Source organism: Physeter macrocephalus, chromosome 4 (assembly GCF_002837175.3).
Source record: "Physeter macrocephalus isolate SW-GA chromosome 4, ASM283717v5, whole genome shotgun sequence".
NCBI lineage: Eukaryota > Metazoa > Chordata > Mammalia > Artiodactyla > Physeteridae > Physeter > Physeter macrocephalus.
In genome coordinates, this window is record NC_041217.1 from 45995722 (window position 1) to 46015581 (window position 19860).

Sequence of the window (19860 nt, forward strand, 5' to 3'; positions counted from 1 at the left end):
CCTGGAGGACCGGACTCCACTCCAGGACTCCTTCCTTGACTTGAGGGGGCAGGACCCTCTCTCCCACTAGAGATGAGAGAAGGCCTGGGGAGTCACGGAGCAGGACTCGGGGAGAGCAGTCCCCCTCCAGCCTGTGCACTACGGCCTGGCAGCAGGTGCATCAGATGACAGGAAGAGTCTCAGTTTGGCCAGCTGGAGTCCCGGGGATCACTTCCTCACTTTCTGGAGCTCCGGGGGTTTGCATAGCCTTAGCCCAGCCCATCACAGCAATGCCAACGTGGCCCGACCCACCGAGACAAACATGCCCCTTTTGCTTTCACCTCAGGTACTTAGAGGACTCCGTGGAGCTGTGTCAGTGTTGCCATGGCAACAGAAGCAGGCCATTAGAGCATTACGGAGAAAGGCGAAGGCTTGGGGGTCGTAATTCACCTGTGCGGCTGAGCTGCAGCGAGAGGGATTAATGGGGTCTCAGCCCACGCTCAGTTGTGCCAGTGTCTTTCATTAGCGGTAATGAGACCCCGCCACCTGTCTGCCGGAGGGGGCAAGCGCGGGCGAAGATGGCCACGTCTGGAGGCCTGAGGCTGGCTCCTCCCAGGGGCTGGGGTGGGAGCGTGGTGAGGAGACTGGGGCAGGGTCTGCAGACAGCCCGGGCTTCCTCTAAGTCCCTGTTGGGTTCATGCGGGTCTCACAACTGTTTTCCGTCCTACCTGAAACCAGAAAACGCTCTTCCCAGAGAGCATGGGACATTTGGATTCATGGTGAGAGGATGGTACTCAGGAAGGAGGCACCCCTTTAGCCTGGAGAGGTTTACCCAGGCTGGGTGACTAGGATGGTCCTCCAGGAGGGTGGAGGGTTTGGTCAGATGAGATAGTAGGACTTCACTGGTTTGACTACATACCTACCTCTCCTGGCCCCCTTTATGTTTCTAGCATTTTACATAAGCATCACACAGTGCTTAATAGCACAGACTCTGGAGCTGGACTTGGGTAGGAATCCCAGCTTTACTATTAGCTTCAGGGTAATAATAATAACTACCTTATAGAGGTGTTATGAGGATTACATGAGTTAATACATGTGGTATTTAGAATAATGCCTGGAATTTGGTAAGCATTAAATATATGTTTGCTCTCTCCATTAATAACATTAGCATTATTACTATCAATCAGGACTTGTCTAATGAGATGTCTTCTAAAATAAAGGGCTTGGAGGAAGTGATCTTCCACTGTATGTGGGATAGTTCAGCAAACACACTCTCATACAGCATTCTTGGCTACCAATATCTATTTGATTTAAAGGTGGTTTGGTTTAGCAGAAAGCAAGGCTTCTGTTTATGCCCACATGTGATCTGTACCCCAAATGCTGACCTTATTGCATTGGATGGCCGTAAGCTGCAGTACACCCAGGGCTTGCACATAAAGACATAAAGAAAGACTGCCATGTACAGTTGCATTGGTTGTGCCCTGCACAAGAATGGCCAGCTGACAGGTGAGTAGGAATTGAAGTTCAGTCCATGTACCATTCTCCCAGCCATGCTCCCTAGTTGGGGCTAAGTCTGCCTGGAGGAAGGAGTACCTTTTCTTAAATTTCACCAAGGCACCCTATGGACTATCATCAGCCTTGTGACCTTTGAGAAGGTCACAGGAAATGCTAACCTGAACCAAAAAAAAAAAATAGAAATATCACTCAGATGCAGGTACTGGATTAAAAACTTATGCCAAGGAAACCTCTGAGTCTGTGTTTATGGTCCTGAGTGAAACAATTTCTTGCATTTCCTCAATCTGACATTTCGTCACCCTCTTTCTGCTACCTTATGCAACATTTGTTTAGATGAATTTTGCTGAGGAGGTCAAATCACTTTGCCTCTATTAGAAATGACATTCAGTCTCTACATATTTACCCATATTTGTATGTGTGCAGATATATGCCTACAAATGCAGAAACATGAAAATGTGGAAATGCCTTTTTCTCCTTCATCTTCAGTGTATGTTCAGCTGATTTTGATAGTCCAGTAGCTACACCTTTTAGAGGAGTCTGGTAAAAACTACCTCTCCCTGAATTACATCTGCAGCAAGTGGAGTTTTGGTCAGGTCACACTGCCAACCCCTACTCAGAGGCACATGTGTGAGGAGGTTGTCTTGAGTCGCTGAAAAATCCAAGGCCCTTGCCTTTGTCTCCTGAAGTTAACTGGAGTTGACCATGGCCACTATTTACATAAAAGTGAGCATTCAGTTTGATACATTTCTATATACTTTTGGGGGGTGAGGGGGCAGTGTGCGACTAGCATTGTTCTAGGCCTCTGGGGAGATGGTACATGGCAGAAGGAAAAGGTAAAAGCGTCAAAGAGGATTCCAGCCTGGATGCGTAATATTAAAAGCTGTGAAACTTTAATAAGCATCCAACTGCTCAAACTTTAGTTTCTTCGTCTGAAAATGGGGATAATAATACTTAGCGAGTTGTTTGTGGGGATAAATGGTATAAGGCATGTGAAAATTATGAAACACTACATACAGTCAACAAGCAGATTCCACTAAGAGTCACCAAGAACATGTTATGTGCCACGTATTGAGCTAAGCAATACACAGAGGGAAATTGTTCCTGCTCTTGACTCACTTCTGATCTGCAAAATGAGGAGGTTGTATTCCATTATCTCTATAGTCCCTTTCAGCTTTAGGGCTCTTTCTCACTCTATGCCTCTCTAATGGAATAATCGTAGAATTTTAGAGATGGGAGGGATGGTGGGGAAGAAAGAAGAAATATGCCTGCAGCACACATAAGAACAGTTTAAAAGAAGCCAGAAAGAGACGCACACCGCATCATGAGGGCATCTTTGGAGGAAACATCTATGCCTACCCACCACCCCCTTGCCGCTGGCCTGCCCTGGCACCTCTCTGTACAGAGCAGGGAGGTTGGAAGACCTCTGGGGAGACTCAGCATGAAGAAGAGGGAGGAGGTCAACCAGACTTCCCTCTGAGTGGTTTGGAAAGCTTATGGATCTGCTTTTAATTGATAACATAAGTACGTGCTCTCCAGGTTCTTGCCAAAAATGTTCTATCCTCAAACTACTTGCTGCCCAACAGTAATCAAAAGATAAGAGGCAAAACATAAAGTGTTCCTACAATTGTGTGAAGGTCATGCCATCTACTCCTTCCTCTGTATCACTGGTCCTCAAATTGCATCAGGGTTTGTTAAAACCTACATTCCCTGGCCCTAGCCCCAGAGTTTCTGATTCAGTTTCTGATTCTGGGAGAAGCTCAAAAATTTGCATGTCTAATAAGTTCCCAGGTGATACTGATGCTATAGGTTCAGGGCTACACTTTGAGGAAAAACTGGTCTAAATAATACTAAGTTTATCAGCAGGTCAAGCCTAAAGCAGAGCGATGCCTACTTGTAGCATACTGTTTTGATTCCTGACCTCTAGGGTATCTTTTACTGAATTCCCTGCTGACCCTATGTATTTTACATTGAGGAGTAATACAACTAACAGCCTAAAGAAATTACCGATGTCTTCACTCTTGTGAAGATGTTGAGGATGTCAGCTGCTATGTCTCCCAATGTTCTTTTATTAAGATCGAAGAGAAATCTCTGTTAGTTCTCAGAAGCAGGAAAAATTGTTTGTTTTTTACAGAATGATTGAGATACATTCCCTTTTCAGGTTCCATGACTTCATTTGGCCACAGAAAGCTCTGAGATCAACATACAGCCTATTTCTAACAAATAGACAGAAACTTACAGCACGTATTTTAGAGTACTAATTTTCCCTGTCATGTATTTTTATTCAACCTCTTTTTCCTTTTTCTTTTTTTCTCCTGTAAGCTTTCTCAAATCCTTCCTGGAATGAGGGAGAAATAAATAAATACATAAATAATGAAATAAAGAAATTGTGAAAATTATGTGCATTAGCTCTGCAGGGACAAGAAATAGCGCAGTAATGGAAGTTGGTGTCCCTAAATGTGTGTTGTTTGTCCGTTTTAGTGCGGTAGGTAACAAAAGTGATTTACCCAAGATCCACCAGCTCTATGCTAGAGACCTGGCACTAAAGGATAAATCTCCTTGCTCCAGTGACAGAGACCTTTTTCTAGTCTTTCCTGCTTCCTGTAAATAAAGCATCGAGATAACTGGGCTCCTGCCTTGGTGTTTGGTGTCAAGTTATCCAGCCTGAGAAATCAATAAAATGAGTTTGCTTCAAGCCCAGTCACTCCCACTCCCGAAGGAAATAGTAAGGAGTCGGCAAGAATTTATAAAAACTGTAAAAGATGGTCTAATCATTAATAAAGAATTTTTTTTCCACCTGGGAGAGGGTTGACCATCCCTCCTACTGCTCAGCAGTCACTGCAGCAGTGACTACATTGACACCAGTAGGGGCAAGAAGTGTTAGATTTTTACAGAATCCTGAAATTGGTACTTGGAAGAATTCAGACTAAAAATCACAGGGGTGATGTAGGGTGAGTCTAACGGTTAAGTAACAGCCATTGCTGACCTCGCCCCCATCGCGGGGGTTAATCTGCTTGGCAGTCTGTGTGGATCACTCTGGACTTAGCATCCATGAGTGGTGAGGTATGGGGATCCCTCTAACCAACCCAGCACCTCTTCACCCCTTCTAGGAGCCCCTCCTCTGGTCTCCCACCACAGCCCGTGCCCTGCACTCACTGCACAGTACTGAAGTTATCTATTCTGGTGTCTGTTTGTCTAGACTACAGACTCCTTCAGGGGACAGCCAGCCAGAGAAGATTCCAGCAGGGTCAGCACAGAGGACAAAGCCCCCTTTTATTTTTAAAGTAAACAGAATAAAGGAGCATATTCCAAAGCTTTTCACCTTGCCATGTGGTTTGGGGGATGATACACCCGTGCTGATTATCTCTTGCTCCCAACATGAGGACCTAGGGGCTCTGACCACCGTGACCATCTTGGTTGAAGAAGCCAAACTGGAGGGGGGGGGTCGGGGAGGGGAGATTAGGACACTGCACCTCCTCCCCGCTTCCCTGCTGCCCTCTCCTAATGAATTCTTCAAACAGCATCCAGAGGAGACAGTGGACCAGGGAGGATCAGCCCACCAACCAGCTGCATTAATCACTCTCCATCCCTGCAGCCCGGCTGAGACGGATGGCCCTTCAGCCGGTCAATGCTCAGGTGTGCGTCTCTAATCATAAGCTTAATTCAGCACTTCTTGATCTTCACAAGAGCTCTCTCCTCTCCCAGCACCTGACTAGCCTTGTGAGGTCACAGTTACATCAAGGACCTGGCCTGGGGTTCCCAGGAGCTCTGAGTTGGAGAAATGGGTTGGTCTTGGCACTCCTTTTGCAGTTAGGAAGTCTCCGGTTAGAAAAGGTCACCCAAGATCACAGGAGGAAGGTACGGCAGTAATGAAAAAAAACCCACAACACTCCTCTGTGCCCGATGCTATCTGGCTGCCCAGAGGGAAGGAGAGGGAGTTGGAGACAGACTGGCTGACTCCACTGTGCTCCATTTTTTTTGAGAAGCTCTGTTTATGCCATCCTCTTCTCTCCTCTTCCTTTAAGTCCCATTTGTCCTTAGAGAACCAGTCTGTTTTGTGCACAACTGATAGACTGATTCTGCTTTCAGTGGGGCTTTCAAAGGCAGTTCCCATGCACCACCCGTTTATGTGCCACAGCCCCCCAAGTCCCTGGCGCCCTCATTCTGTCACCCTCTGCTGTGACGCCAACCGGGGGACATGACCACCTATGACTCAGATCATACCTATAAGTGCCTGGAGGAGGAGTAGCCAGAGATGCACAAAATGTGGCTTCTGCCCTCAAAGAGTTTACAGCCTTGAGGGGAGGAGAAACATACACAAATTAAGCACCCAGAGAGAAGAGCCTGACAAGGTATAATTAATGGGTTGGCTTGGATTTCACCTTTTTTCTTTCTCCGGTGTACCAAATGGAGGAAGTGTAGGTGAAGGGTAGAATGACAAAATGGTGGGCCACACAGGGAGGGAGGATAATAGCTCATTCTCAGGTTGGGCAGCCAGACCTCACCATCCTAAAGGATAATCTGTACATAAATAGTAAATCCAACAAAAATCATAGACTTTAGAGTCAGATAGACTTGCTTTGCATCCCAGCTTTTCCATTTATTAGCTGTCTGGCCTCAAGAAAGCTATTTAATTTCTGAATTTCAATGTTCTTATCTACAAAATGGCTATGATAATATCTATCTCATTGCGGAGAGATTTATATGACTCAAGGAGGTCAAGTGTCTAGAACTGTGCCTTGGTCAATATTGGCCCTTAAAAAACACCATTTCCTTCATGTATTTTCTTAGTCATTCAACAAATATATAAAGAGCATCTGTTACATACTAGACATTGTGCTAGGCCTGACATACATCAAGGGTGAACGAAAAACACAGAGCCCTTGTCACCAAGAACATGGTATTGAGGCCAGGGAGATAGATAAGCAAATGGGCAATTATAATTCTGTCTGTTTAATACAAGGATGAAGGAAGCACAGATGGTGTCATAGGAGACCAGAGGAGATATACCTATTTCATTCTTTAAGTTTCTTTCCCCATCCCCTTAGTCACTTGCCTTTTTTTCCCTTCTTCCTCCTTCTAAGATTGTCTGGCCAATTGATTTTTTTTTTCCTTTTGCTGATAAATCTTTAGTGCTCTAAGGAATTGCTGGTCACTTCACATGCCGACCAGCAAGCATGACAGCTTTCTCATCTTTCAGAGTTTCTTTCCTCTTTTCCTGGTTGTCTTCACCATTTTTCACAAGCAGCCTTAACCCCTTGATCGCTCTCCGCTGTCTGGCCCAGCTATCTATCAGGAGAGCTGGCAGGAGAGATCTGGTGTTGGGAAGGGTTAGCCAGAGCTCTGGATCAAAAAAGGCTTGATATTGAGCTGAGCAAAAGAAGAGGCAGAAGCAGATTGTAAGCTCTTTGCTTCACCCACTCTTTCGTTCTTAAACAGACAATAATTTATTTGAAGTGGGCTGAGATTTATTTCGTGACTTACAGGACTGGAGATTTGGGGGAAATAAAAGTTTGTCAGACTATTCAGACCTGTCATCTTCTGAGTGCCTTCTTCAGGCGCCAAGGTCTCCTTAACTACCTAGATAAGTCTCCCAGATGACTGCTGGATCGTCCGTCAAGGGAATAGTCTGTTTTCTGCTGGGCTGCCAAGCAGGGCCCTGTGGGCCAGCCGGGGCCCGCAAGGATGGGTGCCTAAAAGAAGGCAAACGCGGGGCATAAATGAAAAATATGATCTACTGTGTTGCACATGTTCCTCCAAGTTCAAAGGGCTGTGGTCATCTCAGGGAAGAGAGGTGGTGAGATGTACGTGAAAGACACCTGGACGTGAATTCAGAAGCCCCCGAATTGTAATTCTGTCACTTTGGGCAAATGAAATGCTTCAACCTCTCTGCGCCTCAGCGTTCTCTCCTGTAAACTGAGGGAGGACTCCTAGGACCCCTAGGAATGGCTACAAGCTGGCAGAATTCCTGAACCTGACTTACAGATGTATTGCAGACCCTTGTTCAGAGTGGTATAGCAGTGACGCTTGGACCAAGCCCCGCTGCTCCCCCAGCTTCCGTGGCCTTTACTTCTCTGTGCTCAGTTCTCTTCTGGGGACAGCCCTTGGACCACTGGTGCTACCGGGGAGTTTACTTCCATCACCTCGTCTCCCTCTGGCTCTTAGCCAATGCCTGATGTATGTTGGAGTATGAGAACCCTAGCAACATTGTCTCAAGGCTGCACAAACTCTGAGATGTCCTACACACTCCAGAGCATCTCTGCAGGATCAGGCTGAGCCTGGGACCGTGCCTGGAATGTCACCTTTGCTTGGCTTCTTCCTTCTCCCCGTCCTGCTTCCCTCTCTCTCACACTAGGTTCTCCTGAATCACTTTCACATGAATCCTCGTCCTGCGGTCTGCCTCTGGGGAAACTACCCTATGTCACTTTTCAAATCTGAAAAGCTACTAGAGTTTATACTAGAGTTTATTCTGTTAATAAAATATCTACCTATCCTTTTTCTTCCTGTTCCCTCCTTTCTATAGTTCCAGGATTGCTGGCCTATATGTAAACTTTCCTTTGGCCAATGATGGAGAATTGGTGAGACCGAGTGGTTTTAGGTGGTAGGTGGAACACTAAACTTGCAATGGCTGCAGTGAAAAGGGCATTTCCTGCAAGATGGAGGCTATCTTCTTTAATTCCTAAAGGCCTAGAAGAACTCTCTGTCACTACAGTTTTGCTAAGCATTTATGCAACCCTATAGTTAACATCCAAGCTTGTTGTGACTACAAGATACATAGAAGTCTAATGGGATGGGTGTTTTTTCTTTTTCTTTTTTTTTTTTATGAGTTTAGAACTCAAATCTTTATTTGCACTGTAAAGGGGAAGAAAAATGATTAGTAATCACGTACATGATGCGACAGGACTGGTTCTTACCATACAGAGCAACATATAAGTACTTTTACCATCTACTTTTGCAGTTTCAACTTTACAACACCATACCTGAATATACTTCCCCAATACAGGCATGACTAGTATTCTTTAAATTCCAAGGACAGTAACTGTATCATGCCCAAGTGGGATGGGTCCTTCTTTAAAAAAAGGTAAAGACTGGAAACATTTCTCCAGATTCTGAACAACTACAGAACTCAGTGGTCCCCTAAGGCACCTCTTCTTTTCTAACCTATATTGTGCTTGCTATGGGCACATCTTATCTTCCAGACTAGACTGGATGCTCTTTATGGGCAGAATTCTCATCTGATGAATCTTTTGGCACCAAGCACTCTGTCTTACAGTAGTCAGAACTCAGTAGACATTGTCTGGAAGAACAGAAGTGGATGTGAAGGACAGTATAACCTGGCAGGGTCATCAGTAATGGAGTTAAGCACACCTAGGTTCAAATTGAGCTCTGGACCTTATCTGCTGGGCAGACAGGTGTAAATTAATTCAACCTCTTTGTAACCCTGTTTTCTCACTTGTAAAACTGAGATGATACTAATTAACGACTTTATGAGATTTTCCTAAGGTGAGTGAGGTATTATACGAGGAATTGTACGAGGAATTATGAACATTTCAAACACACTGCAGCCAATTAACTAAAGCTGACTGCTGTTGAGCCCAGTCAGATCTATAGACAGAGAGGGGACAACAGAGGATCTCAGACCTGCAGCCACCATGCCTCCCTGGGAAGGGCCAAGGAGCTTTGCTGTCTGCACAAGGTTTTCCTTAGATTGCAGCTCACCCTAGAAATTTTAGAAGGCTTTGTCGTTTCTGTTTTCAAGAAACCCTCTGAAGTCTTATTACTCTCTAACAAGTGAATCTAATCAGTAAACTTTCAGGGACAGTACACATTGCTATGGAAATGTACTGTATGATAAAGATGACACTACAGATCAATGGGGAGATGACAGATTGCTTAGAAGATGGTGTTGAAAAACTAGCAGATTTCAGAAACTTATTTGACTTAGACATTTGCTACAGATATCTTTCTGGAAAAAAACATTTGCCCAAAGCTGGATTCCTTTAAATGAACATCACTCACAGAGTACAACATGGACAGATTAAAAAAGTAAACGCAACAATTAGTAGAAGGTTAATAGACGAAAATGTAAGAGAATCACTTTGTGACGCTGGGGTGGGGAGAGACTTCTTAAAACTTCAAAAGCCTAAAGCATAAGGTAAAACAGTTGAATCTGATTGAACATTAAGGATTTGCAGACAATGTGGATAAAACTGACAGATTATATTGGAAGGAAGTATTTGTAATGTCTAAAATTGGCAATGAACTGATATATAGACTGTATAAGGACCGCCTATAAATCAACAACAAAAAGGCAGATAATCTAACAGAAAAAATGGGCAAAGGATCAGAATAGAAAATAAAAAGAAGATCAAACCCCAAAGCACGATAAGCATAAGAGCTGCTCAAACACATTAATAATCAGAAATGCGCAAAATAAAAGAATGAGACACCAGTTTAAAACGTGGGAGTGGCAAAAATTAGGAAGTTGGATTACACCAAGCGTTGCCAGGGATGTGGGCAACTCTCATGCCCTTAGGTGGGAGTATGGTTTGGTGCAGGCATTCTAGGCAGCAAGCTGGCAACCCTCAGTCACCCTGAGTACACCAAACCTAGGATCCAGCAGATCTGCTCCTGGGCATAGATCCCAAAGAACCCTCCCATAGATCGACAAAGAGGCATGCCCTGGGCTCCTCCTCATAGCACTGTTTGCTAGGCAGTATGGTGGTGGTTCTCTGAGTTTCCATCATGGGGGATGGATAAGCCAAACACTGCATGGAGAACATTGCAGCAAGAGAAAGCTATAGACTGGAGGTACACAGAGTAACACAGATGGAGCTTTCAAACATCGTGTGAAGTAGAGAAAGTAAAAACTTGAAGCATATCTGTAGCCCAATTTGACTTCCATAAATATAAAATACTAATAAATGACGCACATAATTTGCAAGAACATATGCATACATCAAACACATTAGAATCATTTCTTATGCAGGTAAGAGAATGGGAGTGGGGAATGAGGATAAAAGGCAATAAATCAATAAAAAGGAGGGAAAAAAAATCCCACTGTGAATGGGGTCCATGTTTCCTCTCCTTTTTCAGTGGCTGCTGAGGTTGAAGTGATTTGGGGGATCTTTGAACAGTCTTTGGTTGAAGAGATTTGAGTGTTTTAGAAAAATGGTAGGTGGACATAGTTATAGTATCATCTAAGGTGTCATCCTCAGGGGGTGCCTTGCAGGTGTCCCCATACTCTTGGACTTGGCTCTTACTTTGCAGGTATAGAGATAGTCTCTGTCACTGGCCAAGTGACACTGGATCCTGGGGGCTGGCCCGTGTTAACTGAGATGCATGTGAGACAGAGGTAAATGTCAGAAGGCCAACTGATTAAGTTACAATGAGAGGTAATTGTCATACAACCAAAACACTAAATGCTGCCTGATTAGTACATTCTCTCCCTGTAGTCAAACTACATGAGAAGCCAGTTCCTAATCAGAAGGTTTCTTTGATGGGAACAGAGATACATAAAGCAAAAGGAATTTAAATGATTTTATAAAAAATCACTCAACTGAGAGAGTTGGAGGGATTGTCCCGTGACAGGGATAGTCTTGCTAATGAGAACATATGGAATTTGGGTACATATTTTAACACCTAATTAGACGCAACCAAGTGAAAGGAAAATAGGCTGGAGATTGAGACCTAAACAATTTTGAACCTAAGCAGAAGTTTGATTCCAGACAAATAATATAACCAACCATCTTAGGAAAAAACCTGTCTCTGACAACAAAACTGCCCTGGTCTCTGCAGACTGGGATAAAAGTAAAGAAGGCTTCTCACACCTGGCAATGTTGATTTTTACCTGACCCCTGTGATCCTGGAAAACAGTGAAGGTAAGAAATGCCTGCATCCTTTCCTGTTCTGAGAAAGAACCACCTTCTGCAGGTGACTGAGATATGACTCATGAATGCCTTCCTCCCACCTGTTTACATACAGACCCTCTAGATTCCCATTCTTTGCCTCATAAGTGTTTAACTGAATCGCTTATCCTCACTAATCAATTGGAACAAAAGGCTTGCTAACCAAGTTCCCTCCTTCCCCGATGGCTGAACTTTGGTCAGCATACAATAACTGCATCATAGCCCCTCCTAAGAATAAGCTGGCCTCAGGGTCATTCTCTGCTCAATTGTCCCATCCTGCCACCTTTCACCCCACCTCCTCACCTCGGGTTCTTTCTAGTCTTGTTTACTCCTCCCTGTAAAAGGCAACCTCTCCTTGCCTCCTCTGGGGATGCTTGCAGGTCTGCAGTTAGAGCGCCCTCCCCGCTGCAGTACCCTTAAACTACCTTTTTAATAAAGTCTCTTCCCTACCCTTAAACTAATCCTTTTTAATAAAGTCTCTCCTTACCAAGTTGGGATTGACGTCTGGCAGGAAAGGAGAGGGGGAGGGAGAAAGGACAAGATTCCTGAGTGCTCGCTTTGAGTCTGATGCCTCAGTGGAGTTTTCGCTTTATGTGGGCAACATTATTACACCTCTTTGTCACCCAGCCTGCTTAAGGCTCCTGGTTGGCCTGGAAACCCAGCCTCCCAGCTGCTCTTGCCCAGCTTCTACTTTAAAGGTCACCCTTGGAGAGGCTGTGGGGCAAAAAAGGGAACCCTCCTACACTGTTGGTGGCAATGTAAATTGGTGCAACTATGGAAAACAGTATGGAGGTTCCTTTAAAAATTAAATATAGAGTTATCATATGATCCAGCAATACCACTCCTGGGCATATATCCAAAAAAGAAGAAAACTCTAATTTGAAAAGATACATGCACCCCAGTGTTCATAGCAGCGCTATTAACAATAGCCAAGACATGGAAGCACCCTAAGTGTCCATTGACAGATGAATGGATAAAGAAGATGTGGCATATATATACAATGGAATACTACTCAGCCATAAAAAAGAATGAACTATTGCTATTTGCAGCAACATGGATGGACCTAGAGAATATCACACTAAGTGTAATAAGTCAGATCGAGAAAGACAAATGTTATATGATATCACTTATATGTGGAATCTAAAATAACAAATGATTTTATTTACAAAACAGAAACAGACTCACAGACATAGAAAACAGGATTATGGTTACCAAAGGGGAAAGAGGGGGCAGGGATAAATTAGGGGTATGGGGTTAACAGGTACACACTACTATAAATACAATAGATAAACAACAAGGATTTATTGTATAGTACATGGAACTATATTCAATATCTTATAATAACCTATAATGGAAAAGAACCTGAAAAAATATATATATATATAACTGTGTGTAAGCCTGAAAATAACACAATATTGTAGAGCAACTATAATTCAATTTTTAGAAAGTCACTCTTAGATGTTTCTGTTGAAAATCCTCTCCTCCCTCCTCTCTCTTTGCTTAGTTCTTCACGGATACTTTTTTTTTTTTTTAACTTAAGAAGTTGCAGAGTAACTTAACTGGGTCCTGCATTTGGGAAGAAAGAGACTTGTGGTCATCTGGGGATCTTCATTTTGTCATGTTGGTGTGGACTGATGTCCACTCTGGCCCCTTTTCTAAGGTGTATTTTTTGCTCTTCAAGCACCTGTCCTAGTCTCCATTCCCTTCCTTTCTTTCTTCTTGTCCTAACCCATTAAGAAATGAATTAATTGGTTCACTAACTAGACAAGCATATATAGAACACTGTCTATATCTTGGGATAGTTCCAGGCACTGGAAACACAGAGACGCACAGGCCCTGCCCCTGAGAAGCTCCCAGAGAGCAGGGGAGACAGACATGTAAAGTAATACAGCACAACACAACTCATCCTGTAATAGAGATATGAAAAAATAATAAAGTGCTGTATATTGAGTTTAAATCAATGTGGCAGGGGTGGGGAGAATGACACAGATCAGACAAGTAACAATTGAAAATGTTTCATGTTTTATATCTGATGACCAGCCTTCCTTGGGGCCCTTTAGATGATTCTTTCCTTAGAGGTCACAGGCTGGATAATGTAGTTCTTTATCTGCTAGGCATCAGCTACAGAGTCCTTCCTAGGGAGGAGCTTGTAAACCCACCCAATCTTGACTGTGGAGAAGCAGCCTACAGTGGGTGCTGTGAGGGAAGTAAGGGGAGCTCTGGCCTGGATGCCCTCACCATGCACCTTTGCCCTTCCACAGCCCCTAACTAGGTTTCAGAGATATGGGTGGGCGGGGGTTCCCTTTGGGTCCCACCCCACCCCTCATTTTCTAGTACACAGCCTTGGATTAAAAGATGTTCCAGCAAAGGCAGCCCTTTAGGCTTTAAATGACCCATGTGGTTTTGTTCAAATCTGAGTATCTTTCTTTCATGTCCCATCTTTGCGCCTCTGGTGGCTTTTATAGGAACCCCACTTAACTGCAGAGGAAATTCGGGTTGTGGGCAATGGCCTCTTTCATCAGGCCTCTGCTCTGTTATTCAGAGGCTGGGCCCATAGGCAGTAGGATATTCTATCCCTCTGAGCCCTCCACTGCTGGCTCTGATAGATTTTTTTTTTTCAATTAGGAAAAAAAAGAAAAGCCCACCTTTCTTAATATATAAAATAATGCAGCTGTTTTACAAATGAATTAAGGCCCTTCTAACCTTGACAAATGTACCCTGAATCTTTCTGCAATGTCTTTAAAGTCTCAGACCACATATGAGGTGAGAGAAAGGCTGAGTAAGAGAGGAGAATCAGATAGTATGGAAATGATATGAACTCTTCCTAGTTCTCTGAAGATACATTGTTCTCCTTTAAAATAATGTTTTCCCCATGAATGAGCTTGATTCCAATCATTCAAAACAAATATACAAATTTTGTGTGCATGCCTGGCACAGTGCTATGTGCTGGGTTGTGAAGATGACCCCTTCCCTCAAGGTGTGTACAGTCAAGTGGGACTGAGAGTTTATGGGTCCAACACAGTGCCTGGCACTTTGGAAGTCGAAAATGTATTTGATAAATAAATGGATTAATCAATAATTTGTGACTAGAGGTATTTAGTTCAGATACCTAGAGCTGTATGTTTATGAGAGTTGGAAAGTGAAAAGGATTGGCAGGAAAGACTTTGTAGGTAGAGACTCTCCTCCGGGCATTGTTTAAGCTAGAGCTATTTTTCTAGAACGGTGCTCCAATCATGAAGTACCATCATGCAAGGGCATGATCCTTCCAATTTCCTGTAAAGCTGTCCAGACCTCTGAGTCTCTGTAGGTAGGTCCTATTTGGCTGCCCAAGGCCTAAGTCCTTGCCTTGGGACCTTCCTGGTTCCAGCTGGTAAAAGCCAATTGCCAAATGGGGGGGAATTTTGTGATCCAAGTTGACATCACATTGGTAGCTTGAAATTGGCCATGGTGGGAGCATTTACACAGTGGGCATAGGGAAATCCTACAAATCAGCACATATATCCCCTCCTACTCAACCCTGCCCCAGAGCCAGTTTGTCAGCACACCCTGCCTGGTTCTTCCAGACTCCAGGGCAGCAGCTGGTCTCATTGTCAACTTTGGTCCCTCCCTCGGTAGCCTGTCTCTTCTTCTGTCCTCTGAGACTGGAGGTCCTCTTTCTCCTCCCGCTTGCTTGCCTTGTTGCCATGAGTGTATTGTTACTACGGTGTCATTACCACCTCTTGGCCAGGTGGCCCTTTGACCTCTGCTTAAGAACTTGGAGTCAGGCTAGTGCTTTCACCTTGTCAAGATACTGCCCTCTCCCTTCTTGGAGAAAACGTTGTCGGCAAAGCCAAGGGGGGCTGGATCACAATCAGGCCGTCTTCATAGTCAATCTATATCCAATCCTTATTATTATAAATGCTTACTCTAAAGATGAACATGACTGTCTCTGCCCAAGAAACATCACAATTTAAATCCCCATCACCTCCATAGGAGAGCTTTTATGCTATTGGGAGAAAGCATGTGCTGTGGAGAAACAGGAATCCAGTCAAACCCTGGCCGTGTCATTTACTAGGTGTGTCATCTTGGGCAAGTCACTTAACCTGGGCAATATTATTGATATTATATTTATCTTGCATGAGTATGGTTATTATTAGCGATGAGGTACACAGCAGGCACTCAATAAGTGTTAACTACTACATCTTGCATATGTGTTCATTCTGTAATTTGTGTCACTAAAGAACTGAGAATGCCATATCAAAATCCTATTGTTGTCAAACTGGAGTAAGGTGGGGAGGAGAGGGGAGTGAAGGGAAAGGAATCCGAGGCCCAGCTATGATGGGGAGTGAGCCGGGAAAGGCAGGAGGGAAGCTGAGCTGATGTTGAGATTCGGCTGTCAGTGAGCCAGGCACCCAGACCAGAGGAAGCAGATTCTTCTCTCTCTTCTTCTCCCAGCCCTGTTTTCCCTTCTCACCATCTTCCTGGGAGAGGTTTTGATTTCTTGCTACCTCCTGGGAATCTTTTTCTCTTTATGACTTTCTTTCTTGATTATTTCTTCTATCCTTTCCAGGAATTTCTCCTCATCAGTATCAGCTCAAATTAGTTTAAAAAGCTGGAGCAATGAAAGACATCTTCCTAAAGTTCTCTGCTCACAGAGTCCCGAATGCTGACTCTTTCTAGCACACGCTCTTGGCACTCACTTTGGGCAGGGACCTGGGGCAGCTTCCTTGGTAAACATGTGTCCTCCAGGCCTCCCCTGCATCCTCTCTAAAGGCTCCTCCTTGGTATTTTCTGCCTTTTGGAAAGGGTGCCTTGTCATGGGGGCTCCTCAGGATAAATCTGGTCTCATCCTGGCTGGGCGTGAGCACACACAGATACTTAGCATGCAGGTTCTCTTGCACAGCTGCTGGTTATGTGCATGGTGTTAAAGGGACAATAGGGCAGTGAGCAAAAATACTGAGAAGAAAAGGGCCACAGGGCTCCCTTCCTTTAGTGGACAGCCTGGAGGGTGGCTGCTGCAGGGCCATCTGGACTCATCGGGGACCCTGCCATCTAGCCAGGGAAAACAGCCTCCTTCCTGACACTGAAGGGGAGGAAGGATGGGAAATCCTTAATAACATTCATGGAGTTAAGGAAAGGACAGCAGAGTCAATATGGGCCAAGAGAGCTGCTAATCAAATTGTGAACCTTTCATCTCTGGATGAGGCCGGAGTGAGCCGGAGCCTAAATGGACTGCAACCAGATTCTATTTTCATCTGGTCGACATCTCCCAGCTGAACCGGGGAGGGGATTCTGGGAGCTTCCTTCCTTCAGTAAGTTTGCTCTACGAGCTTCCCTTTAAGGGGATGCTGAGCACCAAGCCTGGACCTCAGGCCTGGGCAGATGATGAGATAGTAGTAACTGCCCCTTCCTCAGAAGATCTGATTTTAAACCTTGAGCCTGGGACAGGAGAGGTCGGGCTTAGTCTGCAGGCCGGGAGACATCCCGGTGATATTTAGGTCACCAAGTCCTGTCCACTAATGCAAGCAGGGACCCCACACCCGGAGGGGGTGGGCTCTGAGGTCCACACCCAGGCCCACACTGCTAGTGTAAACTCAGAGGTGTGTGAGCTCTGGGCCAGGACAACCCTGTCTCACTGAGTCACCTCGGGCAGCCTCCTGACCTGCCCAAGCATTAGCGTCTTCCTGCGTGGGGAGTTGACAGTGAAGCTCATGTAGAGAGAGGAACTTGAAGATAAAGAGTTGGGCTTCCCTGTATTGACATGGTTGGTGGAACTGAAAAGAGATAAGAAACAAACCTGAAACTTTAAACCCTCTTATCTACAGTCTATACCACGAACAAGGCGTGCACCCTTCAATGAGGCTTCTAAAATATCCCCAATTTATGTATATTTAGATTTTCTTCTACATAGTCATTAGGAATCTCACCGGAGCCTTTGCTAAAAGGATATTTAATGCCTTTCCATGCTCACTGCTAGGAGTTTCAAAAGTAACGTTGTAATATGAGTTTATATTAAATTTGCTCACCTAATGTACATATTATAGGACGTAGATTAAGGTTATTTTTAAAAATGACTTGAAGAAAGGATGTGGATATGCTCTGCTCTGCTCCACCGCAGGGTCCCTGACTCTTTCTATGTGGGACCAGGAGCCTGCCCGGAGTTGGGCCACAGGCCAAGCTGGTGTCCTGGTCCATCACCTGGGAGAGGTGGCCCATCTTGAAGGGCATTTCTGGATTCTAAGGGTTCTGCTCAGAAGTGTTCTCTAAGAGCTGCAGTTTTATCAGGTCACTTTGCCATTCACCACGCCCTTGAGTTCGCTGCCAAAGCACTCCTTCTCCTGGCCTGCCTGTGCAGCCCCCCACCTGGCATGGCTGCATTGCCCGAGATGTACCATAGCACTGTGGGACCAGATGTCTCCTTGAGAAAGTGGCACTGTTCTTTATCTCTCGTCAGGTGCCCACACCTCCGGATGCTGGCAGGTGATGCTAGTGTCCTGTGGGGTCCAGGCATGCAAAACGCAGCACTAGTCTAATCAGAACTTTGAGGGTTTGAGGTTCAGAGGTAGCTGGCTTCTCTCTGCTGTAGGATGGGGACGGAAGGAACACAATACCTTCCCTCGGATGTCAAATAGGTGGTGTTCAGAACTGAGGGAACCAAGACACTTGGCAAGGAGCCAAGGAGGGGAGTGGTTCTTGGTGGCCTCAGCCGTACTCCAGTTGCCCCCATTCTTTCTGTGTTCTGGGCATGTAAGGGCATTCCAAGAAGCAGGTTTCGTTTACTCGGTATGAGGAGCATGGGAAATAAGACAGGGTTGAGAACTGGGAAAACTGGGATCTTGTCCCAGCTTTACCACCAGCTCAGTGGTGAAAGCACTTAGTCTCAGTGTTCGGGACTGAAATGAAACGTTGAAAAGGATAACTTCAAAGACACCTTCCAGCTTCAACCATCTATAATTCTGGGATTTTCAGTGCCAACCATTGACAAAAATGTGAAGTAGGCAACGTCTATTCTTTCCACCATTCCCCAGATAAATGAATTACCTTCCTCCATCCCTCCCCCTTTCATTCCTTCCAGCCTTCTTTCCTTCTTTCTCTCCTTCTCCAACCACAGTGGTCCATCGGGAGCCCCTGTCCAGAATCACCACGCTGTCTTATCTGCTGAGAGTTTTCTGATAGAGCAGCGGTCCCCAACTTTTTGGCACCAGGGACCGGTCTCGTGGAAGACAGTTTTTCCACGGAAGGTCGGGGGATGGTTCAGGCGGTAATGCGAGCGATGGGGAGCGATGGGGAGCCGCAGATGAAGCTTCCTCGCTCACCCATCGCTCATCTCCTGCTGTGCAGTCCGGTTCCTAACAGGCCGCGGCTGGGTACCGGTCCGCGGCCTGGGGGTCGGGGACCCCTGTGATATAGGAACTCCTTTGCCAATCGTCAACAATCTTTTCTTCAGAACCTTCCTGGTGTCCTCTCTCCATGGAGATTTACCCTTTTATTTTATTTATTTATTGAATGTATTTATTTGCTGCACTGCGTGGCATGAGGGATCCTAGTTCCCCAACGAGGGATCGAACCCGTGGCCCCTGCATTGGAAGCGCGGAGTCCCAACCACTGGACCACCAGGGAAGTCCCAAGATTTACCCTTTTAGATGCAGGATCCCTCACACTGAGGACCTGACCCTGGGTCAGGTGTGAGTGTCGGGGTCGCGCCTGTGTGAGCCTTCGCAGGCAATGCTGCTGTCCGCACCAGGAGGAGAGCTCACGATGGGTGCTAGCTCCCTCCAGGGACCATGCGATTATTCTGCCCTCCCTTCTGTCATGGTTCACAGCTGGCTCCTTGACTCAGGATGGCCTAGATCTTCTACTCATAGTGTGGTCTGCAGACCAGCATAAGCACCACCTGGGAGTTTGTAGGATCCAGACTCTCAGCACCACCCAGACCTGCTGCATCAGAACCCAAGTTTCCCCAGGAGGTTTGTATGCACATTAAAGTCTGAGAAGCACCAGCTGAAGGCTTCAAAATAATGGTTTCACATTCTTATGTTATGACAGAATGTTCCTCACCCTGCAAATATTAGTCATAATTAACAACTACACAGCCTTTATTTTTACTTCACAGAACTTTTCACAAGTATAATCTTCTTTTCATTTTTACCTTTGCAAGGTAGTTTTTGTTGATTTTACCCATCTTAGATCAGGAAATTGATCCCCAGAAAGGTTTAGTGCTTGGCAAAGATCACACAACCTGTGAATAAAAGAGTTAGAATCTGAATTCAAGTCTCTGCGTTCCAAACCTCAAATTTCTGCATGATCATTTAAGCTCAACCAGCATTCTTTATGATAATTATTGGGGCAGACTTCCCGCAGTCACCCAATTTGTAGGTTTGCATTCCTTCTCTTAAGCTGCAGTAGGCTTTATGGAAATAGATCTTGGACCCTGTTTGCAAATGTTTATTGCCCGCTAGTCAGAAGTGAGTTGCAATTTGAC